Source organism: Schistocerca cancellata, chromosome 5, assembly GCF_023864275.1.
Source record: "Schistocerca cancellata isolate TAMUIC-IGC-003103 chromosome 5, iqSchCanc2.1, whole genome shotgun sequence".
NCBI lineage: Eukaryota > Metazoa > Arthropoda > Insecta > Orthoptera > Acrididae > Schistocerca > Schistocerca cancellata.
This window is the reverse complement of record NC_064630.1, coordinates 274128055-274136285: the sequence shown is the minus strand read 5'-3', so window position 1 is coordinate 274136285 and position 8231 is coordinate 274128055.

The window sequence follows — 8231 nt, the reverse complement described above, 5'->3', positions numbered from 1 at the left end:
GTTGCTGAATGTATGTGATGTATTCTATATTTGTGGCATTGTGATCGTGTAAGTGTATTGAGTGCTTCTAGTTCTGTGTTACTCAATTTCACTACTCCAAATGAGTAGGTCAATATTGGTATAGCATAAGTATTTACAGCTTTTGTCTTGTTTCTTGCTGTCAATTCTGTTTTCAGTATTTTTGTTAGTCTTTGTCTATATTTTTCTTTTAGTTCTTCTTTAATATTTGTATTATCTATTCCTATTTTTTGTCTGTATCCTAGATATTTATAGGCATCTGTTTTTTCCATCGCTTCTATGCAGTCGCTGTGGTTATCCAATATGTAATCTTCTTGTTTAGTGTGTTTTCCCTTGACAATGCTATTTTTCTTACATTTGTCTGTTCCAAAAGCCATATTTATATCATTGCTGAATACTTCTGTTATCTTTAGTAATTGGTTGAGTTGTTGACTTGTTGCTGCCAGTGGTTTTAGATCATCCATGTATAGCAAATGTGTGATTTTGTGTGGGTATGTTCCAGTAATATTGTAGACATAATTTGTATTATTTAGCATGTTGGATAGTGGGTTCAGAGCAAGGCAGAACCAGAAAGGACTTAATGAGTCTCCTTGGTATATTCCACGCTTAATCTGTATTGGCTGTGATGTGATATTATTTGAATTTGTTTGGATATTAAGTGTGGTTTTCCAATTTTTCATTACTATGTTTAGGAAATGTATCAGTTTAGGATCTACTTTGTATATTTCCAATATTTGTAGTAACCATGAGTGGGGTACACTATCAAAAGCTTTTTGGTAATCAATGTATGCATAGTGTAGCGACCTTTGTTTAGTTTTAGCTTGATACGTCACCTCTGCATCTATTATCAGTTGCTCTTTACATCTTTGTGCTCCTTTGCAACAGCCTTTTTGTTCTTCATTTATAATTTTGTTCTGTGTTGTATGTGTCATTAAGTTCTGTGTAATGACTGAAGTTAATATTTTGTATATTGTTGGTAGGCATGTTATGGGGCGATATTTATCTAGGTTTGCTGTGTCTGCTTGATCTTTAGGTTTCAGATAAGTTATTCCATGTGTAAGTGTATCAGGGAATGTGTATTGGTCTGCAATGTAACTGTTAAATAATTTAGTTAGATGTGAATGTGTTGAGGTGAACTTCTTTAGCCAGAAATTTGCTATTTTATCTTTTCCAAGGGCTTTCCAATTGTGAGTAGAATTAATTGCTTGGGTGACTTCATGCTGCAGAATTATCACTTCAGGCATTTGTGTTATCATCTTGTATGCATCTGTTTCTGCTTGTATCCACCGTGCATGCCTGTTATGCTGTACCGGGTTTGACCATATGTTGCTCCAGAAGTGTTCCATGTCTGTTATATTTGATGGATTGTCTATTTTAATGTGTGCATCATCTATTGTCTGGTAAAATTTCTTTTGGTTTGTGTTGAATGTTTGGTTTTGTTTCCTTCTATTTTCACTTTTTTTGTATCTTCTAAATCATTTGACCAATGCTTGTAATTTCTGCTTCTTTTCATCTAATTGCTCTATCGCTTCTTGGTGTGAGATGTTACCTAACCTTTTTCGTTTTTTGTCTGACATTTCATTTCTTATAAATTGCGTTAGCTGTCCAATGTCTTTTCTCAGTTTTTCTATTCTGATCTGTAGCCTGTGTTGCCATGCTGGTTTTGTGGGTTTCGTCTGTGTGTTGGTTGGTTCTGATCTCTGCCTAGTGTGTATATTTAGTGTAGTGAGTGCTCCTATATAAACCAGTAGTTGTAACTCTTCCATAGTTGTATTTTCATTTATTTTGTTGTGTATGATTGTGTTGATAGTTGTTAATGTTGTTTCGACTTGTGGGTTATTTGGTGGTCTATGCAAGAATGGTCTAATGTCTGTATTTGTGTCTTTGTATTCTATATATGTCAGCTGAAATTTTTCTTCTATATCTAACATGTGTGTCACTTCATGTTCCATTTTTTGCTTGTTCTGGTGGCTGTCTTAAGATTTCGTTTTCCTCTGATTGTTTAATTGATGCGTGTTGTTCTTTGTTTGTTTGCTCTGGGATGTTTGATCCATTACTGTATTTTCTTCTTCTTCTGATTGCACATTATTTTGTTCCAGTATTTGTTGTACTTGTTGTTTGATGTTTTCTAATTCTGACTGAGGTATCCTGTTATTTTTGATTATTACATGGATCTGATCAGCTAGTGGTTGTTCTGTTAAAAATTTTAATTCTGGGTATCTGGTAATAAATGTTGTGTATACTTGTGATCTGTATTCAGTTGTGTTGGTTCCTAAGTTTGTTGCTTGGTAATAACAGAACATGAGGTGTCTGTTAACTTCATCTGACCATCTCATCCTCTGTCTTTGTTTACCTTCTAGAGTGGTTGCAGGAAGCATATCCTGCAAAACACCTCTATTTGGATTTAAATCATTTTCCGTGTGGCTAGCAGTGTCGTTACCATTGTGGACGGGCATAGGGTTCAAGCGTCATCCCCGACCATGACGCGTTTGTCCGAGGCTTCATTAGTTCTGTCCTGAACCAACTAATCACACTAAAAGGGGGGTTAGCCCTATTAGTGGTTTGTTCTTTTCGTCGCCTTTTACGACTGGCAGAACATACCGGAGGCCTATTCTTTTCCCGGGACTCCATGGGTATTATTATTATTATTATTATTATTATTATTATTATTATTATTATTATTTCTGTAGCACTAACATATGATGCTGATAATTATTCTTCTCTCTCCATCAGATGTATCCATAGGGTCCCCATCCAGACTGTTGGGTTCAGCACATGTCTCAACAAGATCCAACCTGTTGCCTCCAGCAAGTTCCAACCCAACATGCAACCTGCCAGGACCGGCAAGTTCCATCCCATCAGGTACCGCACACATGGTGGCAGCAAGCTCCAGCCTGTCGGGGTTGGCAGCTTCCAATCTGCAGGGATTCGCATCCAGGGCATCGGCAGATCCTCTAATGCAACTTCTCAGCATGCTGTATCAGGATAATGAGACTCTATAGTCTGTACCACTTGATACTGTCAACATCATACTGGGCTCCATTGTATGCACCGTCCATTTGACCAAGCACAAGAGACATTCCAGCATCAGTGCAAGAACAGATGGCTAATCACGATGGTGTGGATGTTGTGGCTGACAAGCTACCCACCCCAAGGGCACCGTCACCTTTACTATTTGCCTCATGCTATACCTTAACAACTAGCAGTTGTCTTCATCTAGGGATTGACGTTTCACAAGACAGTGAAGTGTCAGCTGTGTTAGTGCCTGAAAATGTGCCAAAAAAATATTAAAATGCGGTTTTTCAGACTGTGAGTGGGATGAACTCTGTCACGCAAAAGCTTACATCAAGAGGCATACGATTACGGAATATATTCTGGCCCAAACCTACCAGGACATCTACTATGGAGGCCTAACTGTGAGTATATTATCAATGTATGATGATGCCACACTAAGAGTTAATAGTGCCGATGGGCAGAGTATCTACATGCAGCACTCAACAGTTGATAACTTGTTTCATCTGCACTCAGCGATAACTACTACGATGGAAAGACTAAATAGATGGCTTCCTTATGTCCAAGCTGTACACACTGACATCATGAACTGGCTTCGCACATGTAGCATTCACATAGATGATATAGATCATTGTTTTAGTACCTATATAAGTGCAGTGACGAAGTCTCTCGCTATTCGTCGAATAGGTGTAGAAAATGTTGAAATTAAATTTACTGTTGGAATACCAGACTATTGCAATGCATCGATTACATTGTGGGATATACGTGCAGAATTTGAGGGACATAAGAAGCAGCTGTTTTCCAGATACTGCACTGCTGCTGCACCGATTAAAAAAAAAAGAAGCAAGTGATTTTTTATGGTGATAATACTATGTATAATTGTCAATGGCGAACAAATAAATATATTTGTTATCTCAAATCTGTGTCTGTTTTATTTCTCTAGATACAAATGACCCTGCATATAATGTCACATGTGATTATGCACATTTTCTTTTTTATATAAAAGCCTATTGCACGCCAGACCTAGCACAGTAGGTATCATGGCAGGCAGGGTGAAGCACCCTCGCCACATGGACTTTATTGTAGGTGACTGGTCCTGCAGCGATGAAGATCCGGAGAAGAAGACTAAGAAGAATGGAGTGTTCGTTCCTGACAGCGTATGAGCTATAATTGTAGGTCCCTCCAACTGTGGCAAGACAAATCTTCTCATGTCTGTGCTAACAGACATTGATGGAGTTCACTTAGAGCATGTCTATATATTCTCCAAAACACTATTTCAACCCAAGTATCAGTTACTGCAGAGAATATTAGATGGCGTAGATGGTGTAGCGTACAGGGCATTCAGTGAAAGCGAAGACATCCCTCCGTCTGAAGAAGTTAAGCCAAACACTGTCTTCATATTTGACAATGTAGCTGTCGAAAAGCAGGACCAGATCCATAGATATTTCTGCTTTGGTCGTCATATGGGTGTTGACGTATTTTATCTGAGTCAAACATATTCCAGGATCCCAAAGCAGTTGGTCAGGGATAATGTCAATCTCATTATAGCCTTCAAACAAGACAATCTCAATTTAAAACACATTTACTAGGCTCATGTGGGGACTGACATGCCGTACAATGAATTTGTAAAGATATGTGGAGATTACTGGAATCACTCACAGTACAGGTTTCTCGTTATTGATAAAACTCGAAAACTGAATGATGGTAGGTACAGTCGGAAATTCCTAGAGTTTCTCCATATATAATCGTACAAAATAGGTGAATGCTATACTTTACAAAATGGACAAGTTCACATGTGTGTTGGGTGCTCAGTCTGAGAGGTTAGGTTTACATAGAGAAAATGCTCGCATGTATACTGATATGAAATATCGAACTCTTGAGGGAAGACTCAACATACTCGGTGAGGCTGTAAGGGAATTAAAAGACAATCAGAAAGTTTTTGAGCATGACCAACTCTGGCTAGAGAAAAGAATTAGCGCAATTGAGGAGAAAATATAAGCTGAGCCTATTATTATTGAGGAGGAGGGGGAGGAAGATCTGGGAAAGAAGAAGAAGAACAAAGCATATATAAAGCCTCACAATATACGGAGCCCAGATTAGTATGCGTCAAGATGTTGACTAACCATGAAGTCATTCAGACGCAGAAAGCTGTTTGAGGGAAATTACGTTTGTTGAGGATGGGTCATATGGAGCGGGAGCAAACACTAAGAGAGACATTTAAACCCGTTATGTGATTTTGAAGCGTAAAAAATGAACTTGAATGTACTTTTTGCCCGATCTTCTTAATTGTTATTGTTCGTGTTGTACAAGCATGTGTGCGCTACTGTTCAGCCTACCCTTGCGCATGCTGTTCCTGTCATTACATCGCCTGTCCAAAAAGTTTCGAGACTGATTTTATTCCTGGCGTACACACCACATTAGTGAGTAACTACGGCGGCAACTTGAACTAGCAGCTGTAAACAATAGATATTCTTTCGATCAGATAGTTTTGAGCTTGTAGTGAGTCAACGTTGTAGTGTCACAATTTGCAATGGTGCAACTTTTCTAACCAAGTGTCCAAGACATTGTCCTGAATATTTTGCAGAAGAGAAAAGTGTGCGATATTGTTTGTCCCGAACATCCTAACTCCCGAACAAAAACCAGTCAAGACGTGTGGTGCGTCTTGATTGATATACAAAATACGGACAAATCTTTTCTGGAAACAATTGTTATGATTGACATGAATTTGTGTTATCATTACAGACCTGCTACTAAACTGCAGTACAAAGTGCAGAAATTCACATGAAGGGTCAACACTTTGAATATATAACCGACATTCAAGATAAAGTAATGTGAGAGGTGAACAACATTCCTAAGAAGTATATATATGTGATGTGATAGGGTGTCTCGCGGAAGACGCCCGGGAGGGGTCCGATGGTAACGCGGCACGGACGGATATGTGAAAATCGCACCAAGTGAAAATCGCACCCAGCCAGAAATCTGTGAAATTCGCACCCAGTTTTGATGGAAGCTACCTGCTCAAGGGCAGAGCGTACCAGCGGCTCCGGGAGTTGTCATCCACCGGAAACGATGCATGTGCGGCACGGCATACCTGCACTCAGGATGTCGTCCACTCAAGTGACTAACCACTTAGCTATTATAGTCACTGTCAGTGTGAGTCTACCTTTTGGAGTGTTCAGCTCGTTTGCCTTGTATCTATGTGTGCTTACAGGTTCGGTATGGAACTGTCAACAACCACCCACAGTAAAACATGAGCCAACTATGATGGTTACTCGTACGCCGTAAAGAGAACCAAAGCAGATGGGATTGTGATATGGCGCTGTTCGAAACACACAAAAACATATTGCCAAGGAATGCTGAAGGCCAAAGACTGTATCGTGCTTAGTTCAAACGAGCATGAATGTGGGGCACCGGATGACACTCGCTTAAAGTAGAAAAGACATTGAAGCAGGTGATGAAAAGACCACGAGAGGGTTTTATTACCGAAGTGCCAGAACAGCAAGCAATGAAGAGGATAATAAACTCGTATATGCACGGGGCAGTATTGGAACAACCTGTTTACCAGTCCAAAGTACCATTGTCCAAGATGGCGGCTGTGATGTCAATCAAGATGGCGGATTTTGGCGGGAAGTTTAAATTTTGGCAGGAAAGTGCCACGCCTCCATCCCCCAGAAAAATCGTGCGAAGTTCAAATTCCAACATGATAATGCAATACACCACACATATCTCTACTAAGCAAAGAAAATGGCGGGAAAAAGTACTTGTCTTTATTATTTAACCAATTTCAACCACATGTGTTCACCGCTAGGTCTGGACTCCAAATGGCTTAGTTCATATCGGTGCCATCAGAGGGCGCTACCGGGACATTGAGTTATGACGCAAGAACAGTTATTCAAGATGGCTGCACCCAGTCTGTTCACCACGAGCTCCAGAGCTTAGTTCATATCACTGCCACCAGAGTGCGCTCTCCTCACGTTATATCATGACGCAAGTAGCGGTATTCAAGATGACGGCACCTACTGTGTTCATCGTGAGCTCCATAGCCCAGCTGACTTAGTTCAAATCGTGACCACCAGAGGGCGCTTCCGTGAAGTCACGTGATGACACAAGATCCTCTCCTCTCTCTCACGCCGCGCCACCGGCCTGAGGGCATCCGATCGCATACCTCACACACCCTCGGCCGCCACCTCTAAACATGCGCCGGACATAATCTTCAACATTATCACTTCCCATAAGAAACGAAATTCATATATGGAGTGCCATGATTGACTGGTTGATATTTTTTTTATTTTCTCTCTGACGCAATCACAAAATTTTCACATATGGCCTGTATCGGCCAACATCGTCCATCTCCAGAAGTAATGTAAAACATATACGAGGGTCACTCCAAAAGAAGTGCACATTATTTTTGTAAAAATACAGTTTTCATTCTGCATGTGTGAAAGTTTTACAGTGTGTTTTCAAACGTAGTTCAGCCTGTTCCCGTGAGTGGAGCCGTCACAGCATCATGTCTTCAAGATGGCTGCTACACTTGCCGTTCGTCAGAAGCAACGTGCTGTCATAGAATTCCTGTGCTGTGAAAACGAGACGGTGGGAAACATCCACAATAGACTGAAAAAGGTGTATGGAGATGCTGCTGTTGATCGCAGTACAGTTAGTCAGTGGGCAAGCAGGTTATGTGATGAAAGCGGGCACGGCAGTATTGAGGATTGTCATTGCAGCAGCAGGCCTCGTACTGCACACACTCCAGACAATGTGCGAAGAGAGAATGAATTGGTGACTGCTGACAGACGCATCACAGTGAACGAATTGGATAGGGGAAGGAAGTGTTTGCAGAATACTGAAAGTGTTGGTGTTAAAAAAGATTTTTGCCAGGTGGGTTCCCAGGACGTTGACAGTGGCTCACAAAAAACAAGAAAAACGGTATGCGGTGAACTTTTGGAACAGTACGAGAATGGTGGAGATGAATTTCTTGGAAGAATTGTGACAGGTGATGAAACATGGCTCCATCATTTTTCGCCGGAGACGAAGAGGCAATCAATGGAGTGGCATCATGCAAATTCACACAACAAAATTTCAAAATCACACCTTCCGTTGGAAAAGTTATGGCTACAGTGTTTTCCGATTCCGAAGGACTCTTGCTTGTGGACATCTTGCCAAGTGGAACCACCATAAATTCTGATGCATATGTGATGACACTG